Source organism: Orcinus orca, chromosome 8 (genome assembly GCF_937001465.1).
Source record: "Orcinus orca chromosome 8, mOrcOrc1.1, whole genome shotgun sequence".
Lineage (NCBI taxonomy): Eukaryota > Metazoa > Chordata > Mammalia > Artiodactyla > Delphinidae > Orcinus > Orcinus orca.
Genome location: NC_064566.1, coordinates 112,025,963 through 112,048,320, shown reverse-complemented (window position 1 = coordinate 112,048,320; position 22,358 = coordinate 112,025,963).

Genomic DNA, 22,358 nt, shown 5'->3' with positions numbered 1-22,358 from the left:
TTAGGGAAATTAAAATCAAAAAGACACAGCCACCCCAATGTTTGGGACGGCTATGTTTACAAGAAACTCGTTTATGGTACAAGTTCAATATCGCAGAAAGTGAAAAATGGATAAAGAATTTGTGCTACTTACGTACAATGCAATATCACTCAGCAATGAAATCTATGTCATCAGGCCCGTAGCAGCATAATGAGTGGATTCAGGTATGATGATTCTAACTGAAATAAGTCACACAGAAAAAGAAACATCATAAGATATCACTAATACACGGAATGTAAACTTGGCTACACAGGAACTGAATTACAAAACAACAGGGTCTCAAATTTAGAAAACCAACTTATGCTTGCTTAAGGGGAAAGGTGAGTTGGGGTGCTGCATAAAACCAGAGATTGAAATGAGCACAGATAAAGTTCCTTAAGCCAAATATGGAATAGACAAGAGCTACTCCTTGCTCAACGAAATGGACTCAACACCCCATATTAAACGCCAATGAATGTACCTGACTAGTAACTATCTTAAAACCTATGGATTGCTATGTCTGTGAAAGACAATCAACCGTGTGTACAGGGGCATAAACGCAGCAGTGATAGGATTGGAGAGGTTCGGTGAGCAAATGAAGACCCTTTGAAGTCATATTGCATGGTACCCATTCCACGGGTCTCAACTCTCCAGGTTTAAGGGATTCTTCCTTCAGCTAAAACATGCATGTGGAACCCAGAATATGATCAACCGTGTCATCGGGAGACGTGTTCAAATATGTCTCAGTTTTCGTCCCCTGATACTCGGGTGCAACATTCCAGACGCTTTACTAACACTCTCCCGACTTGGAGAGTCAGTGCCTTTAAACTCCTGTTTGGCCCAGTTTGCAATTTCTGCGGAAGATGAACAGGGATAGGGAGGACCAATGAGAGACTAGCTGGAGGTGTCTGGACGGGCAATTTTAACTCTCATTTCCCACCAGGAAGAGGAATTAAGCGAAGGCTCAGCATGCCGTGCCTGAACCAGATTAGGGCCTGAAGCAATCCTGCGGTGTTGCGGCCAGCTCACAAGAAAGCGAGTTGAAGAAAGGAGCTCAGGGGCACTGTAATTCACACACCTGCAGAGTTATAAATGACAGCTATCGTCAAAAATATACTGAAGTAAGGCTGCCAAGAGGACTTGAAAGCGGGGCAGAATTGCAGGAAACCGATTTCAGGAGGTAGACTGGAATTGCATTTAAAGCATAGGAAAAGAGGCAGAACGTCGACAATGATGCACTTGGCCAAAAAGGGCGTATGCGTTTTTTCCTGAATATATTCAGAAAAAAACGCATACGCCCTTTTTGGCCAACCAAGCAAGCTTGCAAAAGAAATCTGCACTACAATGAAGTCTCACTTCCCCCTGGTCAAAAGGGCCATCTGAAAAAAGTGTAAAATCCAGAAAGGCAGGACAGGCCATGGAGAACTGGGAGCATTGTTATGCTGATGGGCGGGATGTAAATTGCCAACAGCCACTAGGGAGAAGTGTATGGTGTTTCCTGAAACATCTAAAAAACAAAGCAACAGAGCCTAGGTCACTTCCACTTATGGTCCTATAGCTTAGGGAAATTAAAATCAAAAAGACACAGCCACCCCAAAGTTTGTGAGGGCTCTGTTTACAAGAACCTCGTTTACGGTACAAGTTCAATATCACAAAAAGCGAAAAATGGATAAAGAATTTGTGGTACTTACGTACAATGCAATATCACTCAGCAATGAAATCTATGTCATCAGGCCTGTAGAAGGATAATGAGTGGATTCAGGTATGATGATTCTAACTGAAATAAGTCACACAGAAAAAGAAACATCATAAGATATCACTAATACACGGAATGTAAACTTGGCTACACAGGAACTGGATTACAAAACAGAAGAGGGTCTCAAATTTAGAAAACCAACTTATGCTTGCTTAAGGGGAAAGGTGAGTTGGGGTGCTGCATAAAACCAGAGATTGAAAATAGCACAGATAAAGTTCCTTAAGCCAAATATGTAATAGACAAGAGCTACTCCTTGCTCAACGAAATGGACTCAAAACCCCATATTAAACGCCTAATAATGTACCCGACTAGTAAGTATCTTAAAACCTATGGATTGCTATGTCTCTGAAAGAGAATCAAGCGTGAGTACAGGGGCATAAACGCAGCAGTGGTAGGATTGGAGAGGTTTGGTGAGCAAATGAAGACCCTTTCAAGTCATATTGCATGGTACCCATTCCACGGGTCTCAACTCTCCAGGTTTAAGGGATTCTTCCTTCAGCTAAACATGCATGTGGAACCCAGACTATGATCAACCGTGTGATCGTGAGTCATGTTCAAATATCTCAGTTCTCATCCCCTGGTACTCGGGTGCAACATTCTAGACGCTTTACTAACGCTCTCCCGACTTGGAGAATCAGTGCCTTTAACCTCCTGTTTGGCCCAGTTTGCAAATTCCGCGGAAGATGAACAGGGATAGGGAGAACCAATGAGAGACTAGCTGGAGGTGTCTGGACGGGCAAATTTAACTCTCATTTCCCAGCAGGAAGAGGAATTAAGCAAAGGCTCAGCGTGCCATGCCGGAACCAGATTAGGGCCTGAAGCAATAGTGCGGTGTTGCGGCCAGCTCACAAGAAAGCGAGTTGAAGAAAGGAGCTCAGGGGCACTGTAATTCACAAACCTGCAGAGTTATAAATGACGGCTATCATCCAAAAATATACTCAAGTAAGGCTGCCAAGAGGACTTGAAAGCGTGGCAGAATTGCAGGAAACCGATTTCAGGAGGTAGACTGGAATTGCATTTAAAGCATAGGAAAACAGGCAGAACATCGACAATGATGCACTTGGCCAAAAAGGGCGTATGCGTTTTTTCCTGAATATATTCAGAAAAAAACGCATACGCCTTTTGTCGAGCCAAGCAAGCTTCCAAAGGAAATCTGCACTACAATGAGGTCTCACATCTCCCCGATCAAAAGGGCCATCTGAAAATAGTGTAAAATCCAGAAAGGCAGGACAGGCCATGGAGAACTGGGAGCCTTGTTATGCTGATGGGCTGGCTGTAATTTGCCAACAGCCACTAGGGAGAAGTGTATGGTGATTCCTGAAACATCTAAAAAACAAAGCAACAGAGCCTAGGGCAATTCCACTTATGGTCATATAGCTTAGGGAAATTAAAATCAAAAGGACACAGCCACCCCAAAGTTTGGGACAGCTCTGTTTACAAGAACCTCGTTTACGGTACAAGTTCAATATCGCAGAAAGCGAAAAATGGATAAAGAAGTTGTGGTACTTACGTACAATGCAATATCACTCAGCAATGAAATCTATGTCTTCAGGCCCGTAGCAGCATAATGAGTGGATTCAGGCATTATGATTCTAACTGAAATAAGTCACACAGAAAAAGAAACATCATAAGATATCACTAATACACGGAATGTAAACTTGGCTACACAGGAACTGAATTACAAAACAGAACAGGGTCTCAAATTTAGAAAACCAACTTATGCTTCCTTAAGGGAAAAGGTGAGTTGGGGTGCTGCATAAAACCAGAGATTGAAATGAGCACAGATAAAGTTCCTTAAGCCAAATATGGAATAGACAAGAGCTACTCCTTGCTCAACGAAATGGACTCAACACCCCATATTAAACGCCAATGAATGTACCTGACTAGTAAGTATCTTAAAACCTATGGATTGCTATGTCTGTGAAAGACAATCAACCGTGTGTACAGGGGCATAAACGCAGCAGTGATAGGATTGGAGAGGTTCGGTGAGCAAATGAAGACCCTTTGAAGTCATATTGCATGGTACCCATTCCACGGGTCTCAACTCTCCAGGTTTAAGGGATTCTTCCTTCAGCTAAAACATGCATGTGGAACCCAGAGTATGATCAACCGTGTCATCGGGAGACGTGTTCAAATATGTCTCAGTTTTCGTCCCCTGGTACTCGGGTGCAACATTCCAGATGCTTTACTAACACTCTCCCGACTTGGAGAGTCAGTGCCTTTAAACTCCTGTTTGGCCCAGTTTGCAATTTCTGCGGAAGATGAACAGGGATAGGGAGGACCAATGAGAGACTAGCTGGAGGTGTCTGGACGGGCAATTTTAACTCTCATTTCCCACCAGGAAGAGGAATTAAGCGAAGGCTCAGCGTGCCGTGCCAGAACCAGATTAGGGCCTGAAGCAATCCTGCGGTGTTGCGGCCAGCTCACAAGAAAGCGAGTTGAAGAAAGGAGCTCAGGGGCACTGTAATTCACAAACGTGCAGAGTTATAAATGACAGCTATCGTCCAAAAATATACTGAAGTAAGGCTGCCAAGAGGACTTGAAAGCGGGGCAGAATTGAAGGAGAACGATTTCAGGAGGTAGACTGGAATTGCATTTAAAGCATAGGAAAAGAGGCAGAACATCGACAATGATGCACTTGGCCAAAAAGGGCGTATGCGGTTTTTCCTGAATATATTCAGGAAAAAACGCATACGCCTTTTGGCGAGCCAAGCAAGCTTCCAAAGGAAATCTGCACTACAATGAAGTCTCACATCTCCCCGATCAAAAGGGCCATCTGAAAATAGTGTAAAATACAGAAAGGCAGGACAGGCCATGGAGAACTGAGAGCCTTGTTATGCTGATGGGCTGGATGTAATTTGCCAACAGCCACTAGGGAGAAGTGTATGGTGATTCCTGAAACATCTAAAAAACAAAGCAACAGAGCCTAGGGCAATTCCACTTATGGTCATATAGCTTAGGGAAATTAAAATCAAAAAGACACAGCCACCCCAATGTTTGGGACGGCTATGTTTACAAGAAACTCGTTTATGGTACAAGTTCAATATCGCAGAAAGTGAAAAATGGATAAAGAATTTGTGCTACTTACGTACAATGCAATATCACTCAGCAATGAAATCTATGTCATCAGGCCCGTAGCAGCATAATGAGTGGATTCAGGTATGATGATTCTAACTGAAATAAGTCACACAGAAAAAGAAACATCATAAGATATCACTAATACACGGAATGTAAACTTGGCTACACAGGAACTGAATTACAAAACAACAGGGTCTCAAATTTAGAAAACCAACTTATGCTTGCTTAAGGGGAAAGGTGAGTTGGGGTGCTGCATAAAACCAGAGATTGAAATGAGCACAGATAAAGTTCCTTAAGCCAAATATGGAATAGACAAGAGCTACTCCTTGCTCAACGAAATGGACTCAACACCCCATATTAAACGCCAATGAATGTACCTGACTAGTAACTATCTTAAAACCTATGGATTGCTATGTCTGTGAAAGACAATCAACCGTGTGTACAGGGGCATAAACGCAGCAGTGATAGGATTGGAGAGGTTCGGTGAGCAAATGAAGACCCTTTGAAGTCATATTGCATGGTACCCATTCCACGGGTCTCAACTCTCCAGGTTTAAGGGATTCTTCCTTCAGCTAAAACATGCATGTGGAACCCAGAATATGATCAACCGTGTCATCGGGAGACGTGTTCAAATATGTCTCAGTTTTCGTCCCCTGGTACTCGGGTGCAACATTCCAGACGCTTTACTAACACTCTCCCGACTTGGAGAGTCAGTGCCTTTAAACTCCTGTTTGGCCCAGTTTGCAATTTCTGCGGAAGATGAACAGGGATAGGGAGGACCAATGAGAGACTAGCTGGAGGTGTCTGGACGGGCAATTTTAACTCTCATTTCCCACCAGGAAGAGGAATTAAGCGAAGGCTCAGCGTGCCGTGCCGGAACCAGATTAGGGCCTGAAGCAATCCTGCGGTGTTGCGGCCAGCTCACAAGAAAGCGAGTTGAAGAAAGGAGCTCAGGGGCACTGTAATTCACACACCTGCAGAGTTATAAATGACAGCTATCGTCAAAAATATACTGAAGTAAGGCTGCCAAGAGGACTTGAAAGCGGGGCAGAATTGCAGGAAACCGATTTCAGGAGGTAGACTGGAATTGCATTTAAAGCATAGGAAAAGAGGCAGAACGTCGACAATGATGCACTTGGCCAAAAAGGGCGTATGCGTTTTTTCCTGAATATATTCAGAAAAAAACGCATACGCCCTTTTTGGCCAACCAAGCAAGCTTGCAAAAGAAATCTGCACTACAATGAAGTCTCACTTCCCCCTGGTCAAAAGGGCCATCTGAAAAAAGTGTAAAATCCAGAAAGGCAGGACAGGCCATGGAGAACTGGGAGCATTGTTATGCTGATGGGCGGGATGTAAATTGCCAACAGCCACTAGGGAGAAGTGTATGGTGTTTCCTGAAACATCTAAAAAACAAAGCAACAGAGCCTAGGTCACTTCCACTTATGGTCCTATAGCTTAGGGAAATTAAAATCAAAAAGACACAGCCACCCCAAAGTTTGTGAGGGCTCTGTTTACAAGAACCTCGTTTACGGTACAAGTTCAATATCACAAAAAGCGAAAAATGGATAAAGAATTTGTGGTACTTACGTACAATGCAATATCACTCAGCAATGAAATCTATGTCATCAGGCCTGTAGAAGGATAATGAGTGGATTCAGGTATGATGATTCTAACTGAAATAAGTCACACAGAAAAAGAAACATCATAAGATATCACTAATACACGGAATGTAAACTTGGCTACACAGGAACTGGATTACAAAACAGAACAGGGTCTCAAATTTAGAAAACCAACTTATGCTTGCTTAAGGGGAAAGGTGAGTTGGGGTGCTACATAGAACCAGAGATTGAAAATAGCACAGATAAAGTTCCTTAAGCCAAATATGGAATAGACAAGAGCTACTCCTTGCTCAACGAAATGGACTCAAAACCCCATATTAAACGCCTAATAATGTACCCGACTAGTAAGTATCTTAAAACCTATGGATTGCTATGTCTCTGAAAGAGAATCAAGCGTGAGTACAGGGGCATAAACGCAGCAGTGGTAGGATTGGAGAGGTTTGGTGAGCAAATGAAGACCCTTTCAAGTCATATTGCATGGTACACATTCCACGGGTCTCAACTCTCCCGGTTTAAGGGATTCTTCCTTCAGCTAAACATGCATGTGGAACCCAGACTATGATCAACCGTGTGATCGTGAGTCATGTTCAAATATCTCAGTTCTCATCCCCTGGTACTCGGGTGCAACATTCTAGACGCTTTACTAACGCTCTCCCGACTTGGAGAATCAGTGCCTTTAACCTCCTGTTTGGCCCAGTTTGCAAATTCCGCGGAAGATGAACAGGGATAGGGAGAACCAATGAGAGACTAGCTGGAGGTGTCTGGACGGGCAAATTTAACTCTCATTTCCCAGCAGGAAGAGGAATTAAGCAAAGGCTCAGCGTGCCATGCCGGAACCAGATTAGGGCCTGAAGCAATAGTGCGGTGTTGCGGCCAGCTCACAAGAAAGCGAGTTGAAGAAAGGAGCTCAGGGGCACTGTAATTCACAAACCTGCAGAGTTATAAATGACGGCTATCATCCAAAAATATACTCAAGTAAGGCTGCCAAGAGGACTTGAAAGCGTGGCAGAATTGCAGGAAACCGATTTCAGGAGGTACTGGAATTGCATTTAAAGCATAGGAAAAGAGGCAGAACATCGACAATGATGCACTTGGCCAAAAAGGGCGTATGCGTTTTTTCCTGAATATATTCAGAAAAAAACGCATACGCCTTTTGTCGAGCCAAGCAAGCTTCCAAAGGAAATCTGCACTACAATGAGGTCTCACATCTCCCCGATCAAAAGGGCCATCTGAAAATAGTGTAAAATCCAGAAAGGCAGGACAGGCCATGGAGAACTGGGAGCCTTGTTATGCTGATGGGCTGGCTGTAATTTGCCAACAGCCACTAGGGAGAAGTGTATGGTGATTCCTGAAACATCTAAAAAACAAAGCAACAGAGCCTAGGGCAATTCCACTTATGGTCATATAGCTTAGGGAAATTAAAATCAAAAGGACACAGCCACCCCAAAGTTTGGGACAGCTCTGTTTACAAGAACCTCGTTTACGGTACAAGTTCAATATCGCAGAAAGCGAAAAATGGATAAAGAAGTTGTGGTACTTACGTACAATGCAATATCACTCAGCAATGAAATCTATGTCTTCAGGCCCGTAGCAGCATAATGAGTGGATTCAGGCATTATGATTCTAACTGAAATAAGTCACACAGAAAAAGAAACATCATAAGATATCACTAATACACGGAATGTAAACTTGGCTACACAGGAACTGAATTACAAAACAGAACAGGGTCTCAAATTTAGAAAACCAACTTATGCTTCCTTAAGGGAAAAGGTGAGTTGGGGTGCTGCATAAAACCAGAGATTGAAATGAGCACAGATAAAGTTCCTTAAGCCAAATATGTAATAGACAAGAGCTACTCCTTGCTCAACGAAATGGACTCAACACCCCATATTAAACGCCAATGAATGTACCTGACTAGTAAGTATCTTAAAACCTATGGATTGCTATGTCTGTGAAAGACAATCAACCGTGTGTACAGTGGCATAAACGCAGCAGTGATAGGATTGGAGAGGTTCGGGGAGCAAATGAAGACCCTTTGAAGTCATATTGCATGGTACCCATTCCACGGGTCTCAACTCTCCAGGTTTAAGGGATTCTTCCTTCAGCTAAAACATGCATGTGGAACCCAGAGTATGATCAACCGTGTCATCGGGAGACGTGTTCAAATATGTCTCAGTTTTCGTCCCCTGGTACTCGGGTGCAACATTCCAGATGCTTTACTAACACTCTCCCGACTTGGAGAGTCAGTGCCTTTAAACTCCTGTTTGGCCCAGTTTGCAATTTCTGCGGAAGATGAACAGGGATAGGGAGGACCAATGAGAGACTAGCTGGAGGTGTCTGGACGGGCAATTTTAACTCTCATTTCCCACCAGGAAGAGGAATTAAGCGAAGGCTCAGCGTGCCATGCCAGAACCAGATTAGGGCCTGAAGCAATCCTGCGGTGTTGCGGCCAGCTCACAAGAAAGCGAGTTGAAGAAAGGAGCTCAGGGGCACTGTAATTCACAAACGTGCAGAGTTATAAATGACAGCTATCGTCCAAAAATATACTGAAGTAAGGCTGCCAAGAGGACTTGAAAGCGGGGCAGAATTGAAGGACAACGATTTCAGGAGGTAGACTGGAATTGCATTTAAAGCATAGGAAAAGAGGCAGAACATCGACAATGATGCACTTGGCCAAAAAGGGCGTATGCGGTTTTTCCTGAATATATTCAGGAAAAAACGCATATGCCTTTTGGCGACCCAAGCAAGCTTCCAAAGGAAATCTGCACTACAATGAAGTCTCACATCTCCCCGATCAAAAGGGCCATCTGAAAATAGTGTAAAATATAGAAAGGCAGGACAGGCCATGGAGAACTGAGAGCCTTGTTATGCTGATGGGCTGGATGTAATTTGCCAACAGCCACTAGGGAGAAGTGTATGGTGATTCCTGAAACATCTAAAAAACAAAGCAACAGAGCCTAGGGCAATTCCACTTATGGTCATATAGCTTAGGGAAATTAAAATCAAAAAGACACAGCCACCCCAATGTTTGGGACGGCTATGTTTACAAGAAACTCGTTTATGGTACAAGTTCAATATCGCAGAAAGTGAAAAATGGATAAAGAATTTGTGCTACTTACGTACAATGCAATATCACTCAGCAATGAAATCTATGTCATCAGGCCCGTAGCAGCATAATGAGTGGATTCAGGTATGATGATTCTAACTGAAATAAGTCACACAGAAAAAGAAACATCATAAGATATCACTAATACACGGAATGTAAACTTGGCTACACAGGAACTGAATTACAAAACAACAGGGTCTCAAATTTAGAAAACCAACTTATGCTTGCTTAAGGGGAAAGGTGAGTTGGGGTGCTGCATAAAACCAGAGATTGAAATGAGCACAGATAAAGTTCCTTAAGCCAAATATGGAATAGACAAGAGCTACTCCTTGCTCAACGAAATGGACTCAACACCCCATATTAAACGCCAATGAATGTACCTGACTAGTAAGTATCTTAAAACCTATGGATTGCTATGTCTGTGAAAGACAATCAACCGTGTGTACAGGAGCATAAACGCAGCAGTGATAGGATTGGAGAGGTTCGGTGAGCAAATGAAGACCCTTTGAAGTCATATTGCATGGTACCCATTCCACGGGTCTCAACTCTCCAGGTTTAAGGGATTCTTCCTTCAGCTAAAACATGCATGTGGAACCCAGAATATGATCAACCGTGTCATCGGGAGACGTGTTCAAATATGTCTCAGTTTTCGACCCTTGGTACTCGGGTGCAACATTCCAGACGCTCTACTAACACTCTCCCGACTTGGAGAGTCAGTGCCTTTAACCTCCTGTTTGGGCCAGCTTGCAATTTCTGCGGAAGATGAACAGGGATAGGGAGGACCAATGAGAGACTAGCTGGAGGTGTCTGGACGGGCAAATTTAACTCTCATTTACCACCAGGAAGAGGCATTAACCAAAGGCTCAGCGTGCCGTGCCGCAACCAGATTAGTGCCTGAAGCAATCCTACGGTGTTGCGGCCAGCTCACAGGAAAGCGAGTTGAAGAAAGGAGCCCAGGGGCACTGTAATTCACAAAACTGCAGAGTTATAAATGACAGCTATCGTCCAAAAATATACTGAAGTAAGGCTGCCAAGAGGACTTGAAAGCGGGGAAGAATTGCAGGACACCGATTTCAGGAGGTAGACTGGAATTGCATTTAAAGCATAGGAAAAGAGGCAGAACGTCGACAATGATGCACTTGGCCAAAAAGGGCGTATGCGTTTTTTCCTGAATATATTCAGAAAAAAACGCATACGCACTTCTTGGCCAACCAAGCAAGCTTGCAAAAGAAATCTGCACTACAATGAAGTCTCACTTCCCCCTGGTCAAAAGGGCCATCTGAAAAAAGTGTAAAATCCAGAAAGGCAGGACAGGCCATGGAGAACTGGGAGCATTGTTATGCTGATGGGCGGGATGTAAATTGCCAACAGCCACTAGGGAGAAGTGTATGGTGTTTCCTGAAACATCTAAAAAACAAAGCAACAGAGCCTAGGTCACATCCACTTATGGTCCTATAGCTTAGGGAAATTAAAATCAAAAAGACACAGCCACCCCAAAGTTTGTGAGGGCTCTGTTTACAAGAACCTCGTTTACGGTACAAGTTCAATATCACAAAAAGCGAAAAATGGATAAAGAATTTGTGGTACTTACGTACAATGCAATATCACTCAGCAATGAAATCTATGTCATCAGGCCTGTAGAAGGATAATGAGTGGATTCAGGTATGATGATTCTAACTGAAATAAGTCACACAGAAAAAGAAACATCATAAGATATCACTAATACACGGAATGTAAACTTGGCTACACAGGAACTGGATTACAAAACAGAACAGGGTCTCAAATTTAGAAAACCAACTTATGCTTGCTTAAGGGGAAAGGTGAGTTGGGGTGCTACATAGAACCAGAGATTGAAAATAGCACAGATAAAGTTCCTTAAGCCAAATATGTAATAGACAAGAGCTACTCCTTGCTCAACGAAATGGACTCAAAACCCCATATTAAACGCCTAATAATGTACCCGACTAGTAAGTATCTTAAAACCTATGGATTGCTATGTCTCTGAAAGAGAATCAAGCGTGAGTACAGGGGCATAAACGCAGCAGTGGTAGGATTGGAGAGGTTTGGTGAGCAAATGAAGACCCTTTCAAGTCATATTGCATGGTACACATTCCACGGGTCTCAACTCTCCCGGTTTAAGGGATTCTTCCTTCAGCTAAACATGCATGTGGAACCCAGACTATGATCAACCGTGTGATCGTGAGTCATGTTCAAATATCTCAGTTCTCATCCCCTGGTACTCGGGTGCAACATTCTAGACGCTTTACTAACGCTCTCCCGACTTGGAGAATCAGTGCCTTTAACCTCCTGTTTGGCCCAGTTTGCAAATTCCGCGGAAGATGAACAGGGATAGGGAGAACCAATGAGAGACTAGCTGGAGGTGTCTGGACGGGCAAATTTAACTCTCATTTCCCAGCAGGAAGAGGAATTAAGCAAAGGCTCAGCGTGCCATGCCGGAACCAGATTAGGGCCTGAAGCAATAGTGCGGTGTTGCGGCCATCTCACAAGAAAGCGAGTTGAAGAAAGGAGCTCAGGGGCACTGTAATTCACAAACCTGCAGAGTTATAAATGACGGCTATCATCCAAAAATATACTCAAGTAAGGCTGCCAAGAGGACTTGAAAGCGTGGCAGAATTGCAGGAAACCGATTTCAGGAGGTAGACTGGAATTGCATTTAAAGCATAGGAAAAGAGGCAGAACATCGACAATGATGCACTTGGCCAAAAAGGGCGTATGCGTTTTTTCCTGAATATATTCAGAAAAAAACGCATACGCCTTTTGTCGAGCCAAGCAAGCTTCCAAAGGAAATCTGCACTACAATGAGGTCTCACATCTCCCCGATCAAAAGGGCCATCTGAAAATAGTGTAAAATCCAGAAAGGCAGGACAGGCCATGGAGAACTGGGAGCCTTGTTATGCTGATGGGTTGGCTGTAATTTGCCAACAGCCACTAGGGAGAAGTGTATGGTGATTCCTGAAACATCTAAAAAACAAAGCAACAGAGCCTAGGGCAATTCCACTTATGGTCATATAGCTTAGGGAAATTAAAATCAAAAGGACACAGCCACCCCAAAGTTTGGGACAGCTCTGTTTACAAGAACCTCGTTTACGGTACAAGTTCAATATCGCAGAAAGCGAAAAATGGATAAAGAAGTTGTGGTACTTACGTACAATGCAATATCACTCAGCAATGAAATCTATGTCTTCAGGCCAGTAGCAGCATAATGAGTGGATTCAGGCATTATGATTCTAACTGAAATAAGTCACACAGAAAAAGAAACATCATAAGATATCACTAATACACGGAATGTAAACTTGGCTACACAGGAACTGAATTACAAAACAGAACAGGGTCTCAAATTTAGAAAACCAACTTATGCTTCCTTAAGGGAAAAGGTGAGTTGGGGTGCTGCATAAAACCAGAGATTGAAATGAGCACAGATAAAGTTCCTTAAGCCAAATATGTAATAGACAAGAGCTACTCCTTGCTCAACGAAATGGACTCAACACCCCATATTAAACGCCAATGAATGTACCTGACTAGTAAGTATCTTAAAACCTATGGATTGCTATGTCTGTGAAAGACAATCAACCGTGTGTACAGTGGCATAAACGCAGCAGTGATAGGATTGGAGAGGTTCGGTGAGCAAATGAAGACCCTTTGAAGTCATATTGCATGGTACCCATTCCACGGGTCTCAACTCTCCAGGTTTAAGGGATTCTTCCTTCAGCTAAAACATGCATGTGGAACCCAGAGTATGATCAACCGTGTCATCGGGAGACGTGTTCAAATATGTCTCAGTTTTCTTCCCCTGGTACTCAGGTGCAACATTCCAGATGCTTTACTAACACTCTCCCGACTTGGAGAGTCAGTGCCTTTAAACTCCTGTTTGGCCCAGTTTGCAATTTCTGCGGAAGATGAACAGGGATAGGGAGGACCAATGAGAGACTAGCTGGAGGTGTCTGGACGGGCAATTTTAACTCTCATTTCCCACCAGGAAGAGGAATTAAGCGAAGGCTCAGCGTGCCGTGCCAGAACCAGATTAGGGCCTGAAGCAATCCTGCGGTGTTGCGGCCAGCTCACAAGAAAGCGAGTTGAAGAAAGGAGCTCAGGGGCACTGTAATTCACAAACGTGCAGAGTTATAAATGACAGCTATCGTCCAAAAATATACTGAAGTAAGGCTGCCAAGAGGACTTGAAAGCGGGGCAGAATTGAAGGAGAACGATTTCAGGAGGTAGACTGGAATTGCATTTAAAGCATAGGAAAAGAGGCAGAACATCGACAATGATGCACTTGGCCAAAAAGGGCGTATGCGTTTTTTCCTGAATATATTCAGGAAAAAACGCATACGCCTTTTGGCGAGCCAAGCAAGCTTCCAAAGGAAATCTGCACTACAATGAAGTCTCACATCTCCCCGATCAAAAGGGCCATCTGAAAATAGTGTAAAATACAGAAAGGCAGGACAGGCCATGGAGAACTGAGAGCCTTGTTATGCTGATGGGCTGGATGTAATTTGCCAACAGCCACTAGGGAGAAGTGTATGGTGATTCCTGAAACATCTAAAAAACAAAGCAACAGAGCCTAGGGCAATTCCACTTATGGTCATATAGCTTAGGGAAATTAAAATCAAAAAGACACAGCCACCCCAATGTTTGGGACGGCTATGTTTACAAGAAACTCGTTTATGGTACAAGTTCAATATCGCAGAAAGTGAAAAATGGATAAAGAATTTGTGCTACTTACGTACAATGCAATATCACTCAGCAATGAAATCTATGTCATCAGGCCCGTAGCAGCATAATGAGTGGATTCAGGTATGATGATTCTAACTGAAATAAGTCACACAGAAAAAGAAACATCATAAGATATCACTAATACACGGAATGTAAACTTGGCTACACAGGAACTGAATTACAAAACAACAGGGTCTCAAATTTAGAAAACCAACTTATGCTTGCTTAAGGGGAAAGGTGAGTTGGGGTGCTGCATAAAACCAGAGATTGAAATGAGCACAGATAAAGTTCCTTAAGCCAAATATGGAATAGACAAGAGCTACTCCTTGCTCAACGAAATGGACTCAACACCCCATATTAAACGCCAATGAATGTACCTGACTAGTAACTATCTTAAAACCTATGGATTGCTATGTCTGTGAAAGACAATCAACCGTGTGTACAGGGGCATAAACGCAGCAGTGATAGGATTGGAGAGGTTCGGTGAGCAAATGAAGACCCTTTGAAGTCATATTGCATGGTACCCATTCCACGGGTCTCAACTCTCCAGGTTTAAGGGATTCTTCCTTCAGCTAAAACATGCATGTGGAACCCAGAATATGATCAACCGTGTCATCGGGAGACGTGTTCAAATATGTCTCAGTTTTCGTCCCCTGGTACTCGGGTGCAACATTCCAGACGCTTTACTAACACTCTCCCGACTTGGAGAGTCAGTGCCTTTAAACTCCTGTTTGGCCCAGTTTGCAATTTCTGCGGAAGATGAACAGGGATAGGGAGGACCAATGAGAGACTAGCTGGAGGTGTCTGGACGGGCAATTTTAACTCTCATTTCCCACCAGGAAGAGGAATTAAGCGAAGGCTCAGCGTGCCGTGCCGGAACCAGATTAGGGCCTGAAGCAATCCTGCGGTGTTGCGGCCAGCTCACAAGAAAGCGAGTTGAAGAAAGGAGCTCAGGGGCACTGTAATTCACACACCTGCAGAGTTATAAATGACAGCTATCGTCAAAAATATACTGAAGTAAGGCTGCCAAGAGGACTTGAAAGCGGGGCAGAATTGCAGGAAACCGATTTCAGGAGGTAGACTGGAATTGCATTTAAAGCATAGGAAAAGAGGCAGAACGTCGACAATGATGCACTTGGCCAAAAAGGGCGTATGCGTTTTTTCCTGAATATATTCAGAAAAAAACGCATACGCCCTTTTTGGCCAACCAAGCAAGCTTGCAAAAGAAATCTGCACTACAATGAAGTCTCACTTCCCCCTGGTCAAAAGGGCCATCTGAAAAAAGTGTAAAATCCAGAAAGGCAGGACAGGCCATGGAGAACTGGGAGCATTGTTATGCTGATGGGCGGGATGTAAATTGCCAACAGCCACTAGGGAGAAGTGTATGGTGTTTCCTGAAACATCTAAAAAACAAAACAACAGAGCCTAGGTCACTTCCACTTATGGTCCTATAGCTTAGGGAAATTAAAATCAAAAAGACACAGCCACCCCAAAGTTTGTGAGGGCTCTGTTTACAAGAACCTCGTTTACGGTACAAGTTCAATATCACAAAAAGCGAAAAATGGATAAAGAATTTGTGGTACTTACGTACAATGCAATATCACTCAGCAATGAAATCTATGTCATCAGGCCTGTAGAAGCATAATGAGTGGATTCAGGTATGATGATTCTAACTGAAATAAGTCACACAGAAAAAGAAACATCATAAGATATCACTAATACACGGAATGTAAACTTGGCTACACAGGAACTGGATTACAAAACAGAACAGGGTCTCAAATTTAGAAAACCAACTTATGCTTGCTTAAGGGGAAAGGTGAGTTGGGGTGCTACATAGAACCAGAGATTGAAAATAGCACAGATAAAGTTCCTTAAGCCAAATATGTAATAGACAAGAGCTACTCCTTGCTCAACGAAATGGACTCAAAACCCCATATTAAACGCCTAATAATGTACCCGACTAGTAAGTATCTTAAAACCTATGGATTGCTATGTCTCCGAAAGAGAATCAAGCGTGAGTACAGGGGCATAAACGCAGCAGTGGTAGGATTGGAGAGGTTTGGTGAGCAAATGAAGACCCTTTCAAGTCATATTGCATGGTACCCATTCCACGGGTCTCAACTCTCCAGGTTTAAGGGATTCTTCCTTCAGCTAAACATGCATGTGGAACCCAGACTATGATCAACCGTGTGATCGTGAGTCATGTTCAAATATCTCAGTTCTCATCCCCTGGTACTCGGGTGCAACATTCTAGACGCTTTACTAACGCTCTCCCGACTTGGAGAATCAGTGCCTTTAACCTCCTGTTTGGCCCAGTTTGCAAATTCCGCGGAAGATGAACAGGGATAGGGAGAACCAATGAGAGACTAGCTGGAGGTGTCTGGACGGGCAAATTTAACTCTCATTTCCCAGCAGGAAGAGGAATTAAGCAAAGGCTCAGCGTGCCATGCCGGAACCAGATTAGGGCCTGAAGCAATAGTGCGGTGTTGCGGCCAGCTCACAAGAAAGCGAGTTGAAGAAAGGAGCTCAGGGGCACTGTAATTCACAAACCTGCAGAGTTATAAATGACGGCTATCATCCAAAAATATACTCAAGTAAGGCTGCCAAGAGGACTTGAAAGCGTGGCAGAATTGCAGGAAACCGATTTCAGGAGGTAGACTGGAATTGCATTTAAAGCATAGGAAAAGAGGCAGAACATCGACAATGATGCACTTGGCCAAAAAGGGCGTATGCGTTTTTTCCTGAATATATTCAGAAAAAAACGCATACGCCTTTTGTCGAGCCAAGCAAGCTTCCAAAGGAAATCTGCACTACAATGAGGTCTCACATCTCCCCGATCAAAAGGGCCATCTGAAAATAGTGTAAAATCCAGAAAGGCAGGACAGGCCATGGAGAACTGGGAGCCTTGTTATGCTGATGGGCTGGCTGTAATTTGCCAACAGCCACTAGGGAGAAGTGTATGGTGATTCCTGAAACATCTAAAAAACAAAGCAACAGAGCCTAGGGCAATTCCACTTATGGTCATATAGCTTAGGGAAATTAAAATCAAAAGGACACAGCCACCCCAAAGTTTGGGACAGCTCTGTTTACAAGAACCTCGTTTACGGTACAAGTTCAATATCGCAGAAAGCGAAAAATGGATAAAGAAGTTGTGGTACTTACGTACAATGCAATATCACTCAGCAATGAAATCTATGTCTTCAGGCCCGTAGCAGCATAATGAGTGGATTCAGGCATTATGATTCTAACTGAAATAAGTCACACAGAAAAAGAAACATCATAAGATATCAGTAATACACGGAATGTAAACTTGGCTACACAGGAACTGAATTACAAAACAGAACAGGGTCTCAAATTTAGAAAACCAACTTATGCTTCCTTAAGGGAAAAGGTGAGTTGGGGTGCTGCATAAAACCAGAGATTGAAATGAGCACAGATAAAGTTCCTTAAGCCAAATATGGAATAGACAAGAGCTACTCCTTGCTCAACGAAATGGACTCAACACCCCATATTAAACGCCAATGAATGTACCTGACTAGTAAGTATCTTAAAACCTATGGATTGCTATGTCTGTGAAAGACAATCAACCGTGTGTACAGTGGCATAAACGCAGCAGTGATAGGATTGGAGAGGTTCGGTGAGCAAATGAAGACCCTTTGAAGTCATATTGCATGGTACCCATTCCACGGGTCTCAACTCTCCAGGTTTAAGGGATTCTTCCTTCAGCTAAAACATGCATGTGGAACCCAGAGTATGATCAACCGTGTCATCGGGAGACGTGTTCAAATATGTCTCAGTTTTCGTCCCCTGGTACTCGGGTGCAACATTCCAGATGCTTTACTAACACTCTCCCGACTTGGAGAGTCAGTGGCTTTAAACTCCTGTTTGGCCCAGTTTGCAATTTCTGCGGAAGATGAACAGGGATAGGGAGGACCAATGAGAGACTAGCTGGAGGTGTCTGGACGGGCAATTTTAACTCTCATTTCCCACCAGGAAGAGGAATTAAGCGAAGGCTCAGCGTGCCGTGCCAGAACCAGATTAGGGCCTGAAGCAATCCTGCGGTGTTGCGGCCAGCTCACAAGAAAGCGAGTTGAAGAAAGGAGCTCAGGGGCACTGTAATTCACAAACGTGCAGAGTTATAAATGACAGCTATCGTCCAAAAATATACTGAAGTAAGGCTGCCAAGAGGACTTGAAAGCGGGGCAGAATTGAAGGACAACGATTTCAGGAGGTAGACTGGAATTGCATTTAAAGCATAGGAAAAGAGGCAGAACATCGACAATGATGCACTTGGCCAAAAAGGGCGTATGCGGTTTTTCCTGAATATATTCAGGAAAAAACGCATACGCCTTTTGGCGAGCCAAGCAAGCTTCCAAAGGAAATCTGCACTACAATGAAGTCTCACATCTCCCCGATCAAAAGGGCCATCTGAAAATAGTGTAAAATACAGAAAGGCAGGACAGGCCATGGAGAACTGAGAGCCTTGTTATGCTGATGGGCTGGATGTAATTTGCCAACAGCCACTAGGGAGAAGTGTATGGTGATTCCTGAAACATCTAAAAAACAAAGCAACAGAGCCTAGGGCAATTCCACTTATGGTCATATAGCTTAGGGAAATTAAAATCAAAAAGACACAGCCACCCCAATGTTTGGGACGGCTATGTTTACAAGAAACTCGTTTATGGTACAAGTTCAATATCGCAGAAAGTGAAAAATGGATAAAGAATTTGTGCTACTTACGTACAATGCAATATCACTCAGCAATGAAATCTATGTCATCAGGCCCGTAGCAGCATAATGAGTGGATTCAGGTATGATGATTCTAACTGAAATAAGTCACACAGAAAAAGAAACATCATAAGATATCACTAATACACGGAATGTAAACTTGGCTACACAGGAACTGAATTACAAAACAACAGGGTCTCAAATTTAGAAAACCAACTTATGCTTGCTTAAGGGGAAAGGTGAGTTGGGGTGCTGCATAAAACCAGAGATTGAAATGAGCACAGATAAAGTTCCTTAAGCCAAATATGGAATAGACAAGAGCTACTCCTTGCTCAACGAAATGGACTCAACACCCCATATTAAACGCCAATGAATGTACCTGACTAGTAACTATCTTAAAACCTATGGATTGCTATGTCTGTGAAAGACAATCAACCGTGTGTACAGGGGCATAAACGCAGCAGTGATAGGATTGGAGAGGTTCGGTGAGCAAATGAAGACCCTTTGAAGTCATATTGCATGGTACCCATTCCACGGGTCTCAACTCTCCAGGTTTAAGGGATTCTTCCTTCAGCTAAAACATGCATGTGGAACCCAGAATATGATCAACCGTGTCATCGGGAGACGTGTTCAAATATGTCTCAGTTTTCGTCCCCTGATACTCGGGTGCAACATTCCAGACGCTTTACTAACACTCTCCCGACTTGGAGAGTCAGTGCCTTTAAACTCCTGTTTGGCCCAGTTTGCAATTTCTGCGGAAGATGAACAGGGATAGGGAGGACCAATGAGAGACTAGCTGGAGGTGTCTGGACGGGCAATTTTAACTCTCATTTCCCACCAGGAAGAGGAATTAAGCGAAGGCTCAGCATGCCGTGCCTGAACCAGATTAGGGCCTGAAGCAATCCTGCGGTGTTGCGGCCAGCTCACAAGAAAGCGAGTTGAAGAAAGGAGCTCAGGGGCACTGTAATTCACACACCTGCAGAGTTATAAATGACAGCTATCGTCAAAAATATACTGAAGTAAGGCTGCCAAGAGGACTTGAAAGCGGGGCAGAATTGCAGGAAACCGATTTCAGGAGGTAGACTGGAATTGCATTTAAAGCATAGGAAAAGAGGCAGAACGTCGACAATGATGCACTTGGCCAAAAAGGGCGTATGCGTTTTTTCCTGAATATATTCAGAAAAAAACGCATACGCCCTTTTTGGCCAACCAAGCAAGCTTGCAAAAGAAATCTGCACTACAATGAAGTCTCACTTCCCCCTGGTCAAAAGGGCCATCTGAAAAAAGTGTAAAATCCAGAAAGGCAGGACAGGCCATGGAGAACTGGGAGCATTGTTATGCTGATGGGCGGGATGTAAATTGCCAACAGCCACTAGGGAGAAGTGTATGGTGTTTCCTGAAACATCTAAAAAACAAAGCAACAGAGCCTAGGTCACTTCCACTTATGGTCCTATAGCTTAGGGAAATTAAAATCAAAAAGACACAGCCACCCCAAAGTTTGTGAGGGCTCTGTTTACAAGAACCTCGTTTACGGTACAAGTTCAATATCACAAAAAGCGAAAAATGGATAAAGAATTTGTGGTACTTACGTACAATGCAATATCACTCAGCAATGAAATCTATGTCATCAGGCCTGTAGAAGCATAATGAGTGGATTCAGGTATGATGATTCTAACTGAAATAAGTCACACAGAAAAAGAAACATCATAAGATATCACTAATACACGGAATGTAAACTTGGCTACACAGGAACTGGATTACAAAACAGAAGAGGGTCTCAAATTTAGAAAACCAACTTATGCTTGCTTAAGGGGAAAGGTGAGTTGGGGTGCTGCATAAAACCAGAGATTGAAAATAGCACAGATAAAGTTCCTTAAGCCAAATATGTAATAGACAAGAGCTACTCCTTGCTCAACGAAATGGACTCAAAACCCCATATTAAACGCCTAATAATGTACCCGACTAGTAAGTATCTTAAAACCTATGGATTGCTATGTCTCTGAAAGAGAATCAAGCGTGAGTACAGGGGCATAAACGCAGCAGTGGTAGGATTGGAGAGGTTTGGTGAGCAAATGAAGACCCTTTCAAGTCATATTGCATGGTACCCATTCCACGGGTCTCAACTCTCCAGGTTTAAGGGATTCTTCCTTCAGCTAAACATGCATGTGGAACCCAGACTATGATCAACCGTGTGATCGTGAGTCATGTTCAAATATCTCAGTTCTCATCCCCTGGTACTCGGGTGCAACATTCTAGACGCTTTACTAACGCTCTCCCGACTTGGAGAATCAGTGCCTTTAACCTCCTGTTTGGCCCAGTTTGCAAATTCCGCGGAAGATGAACAGGGATAGGGAGAACCAATGAGAGACTAGCTGGAGGTGTCTGGACGGGCAAATTTAACTCTCATTTCCCAGCAGGAAGAGGAATTAAGCAAAGGCTCAGCGTGCCATGCCGGAACCAGATTAGGGCCTGAAGCAATAGTGCGGTGTTGCGGCCAGCTCACAAGAAAGCGAGTTGAAGAAAGGAGCTCAGGGGCACTGTAATTCACAAACCTGCAGAGTTATAAATGACGGCTATCATCCAAAAATATACTCAAGTAAGGCTGCCAAGAGGACTTGAAAGCGTGGCAGAATTGCAGGAAACCGATTTCAGGAGGTAGACTGGAATTGCATTTAAAGCATAGGAAAAGAGGCAGAACATCGACAATGATGCACTTGGCCAAAAAGGGCGTATGCGTTTTTTCCTGAATATATTCAGAAAAAAACGCATACGCCTTTTGTCGAGCCAAGCAAGCTTCCAAAGGAAATCTGCACTACAATGAGGTCTCACATCTCCCCGATCAAAAGGGCCATCTGAAAATAGTGTAAAATCCAGAAAGGCAGGACAGGCCATGGAGAACTGGGAGCCTTGTTATGCTGATGGGCTGGCTGTAATTTGCCAACAGCCACTAGGGAGAAGTGTATGGTGATTCCTGAAACATCTAAAAAACAAAGCAACAGAGCCTAGGGCAATTCCACTTATGGTCATATAGCTTAGGGAAATTAAAATCAAAAGGACACAGCCACCCCAAAGTTTGGGACAGCTCTGTTTACAAGAACCTCGTTTACGGTACAAGTTCAATATCGCAGAAAGCGAAAAATGGATAAAGAAGTTGTGGTACTTACGTACAATGCAATATCACTCAGCAATGAAATCTATGTCTTCAGGCCCGTAGCAGCATAATGAGTGGATTCAGGCATTATGATTCTAACTGAAATAAGTCACACAGAAAAAGAAACATCATAAGATATCACTAATACACGGAATGTAAACTTGGCTA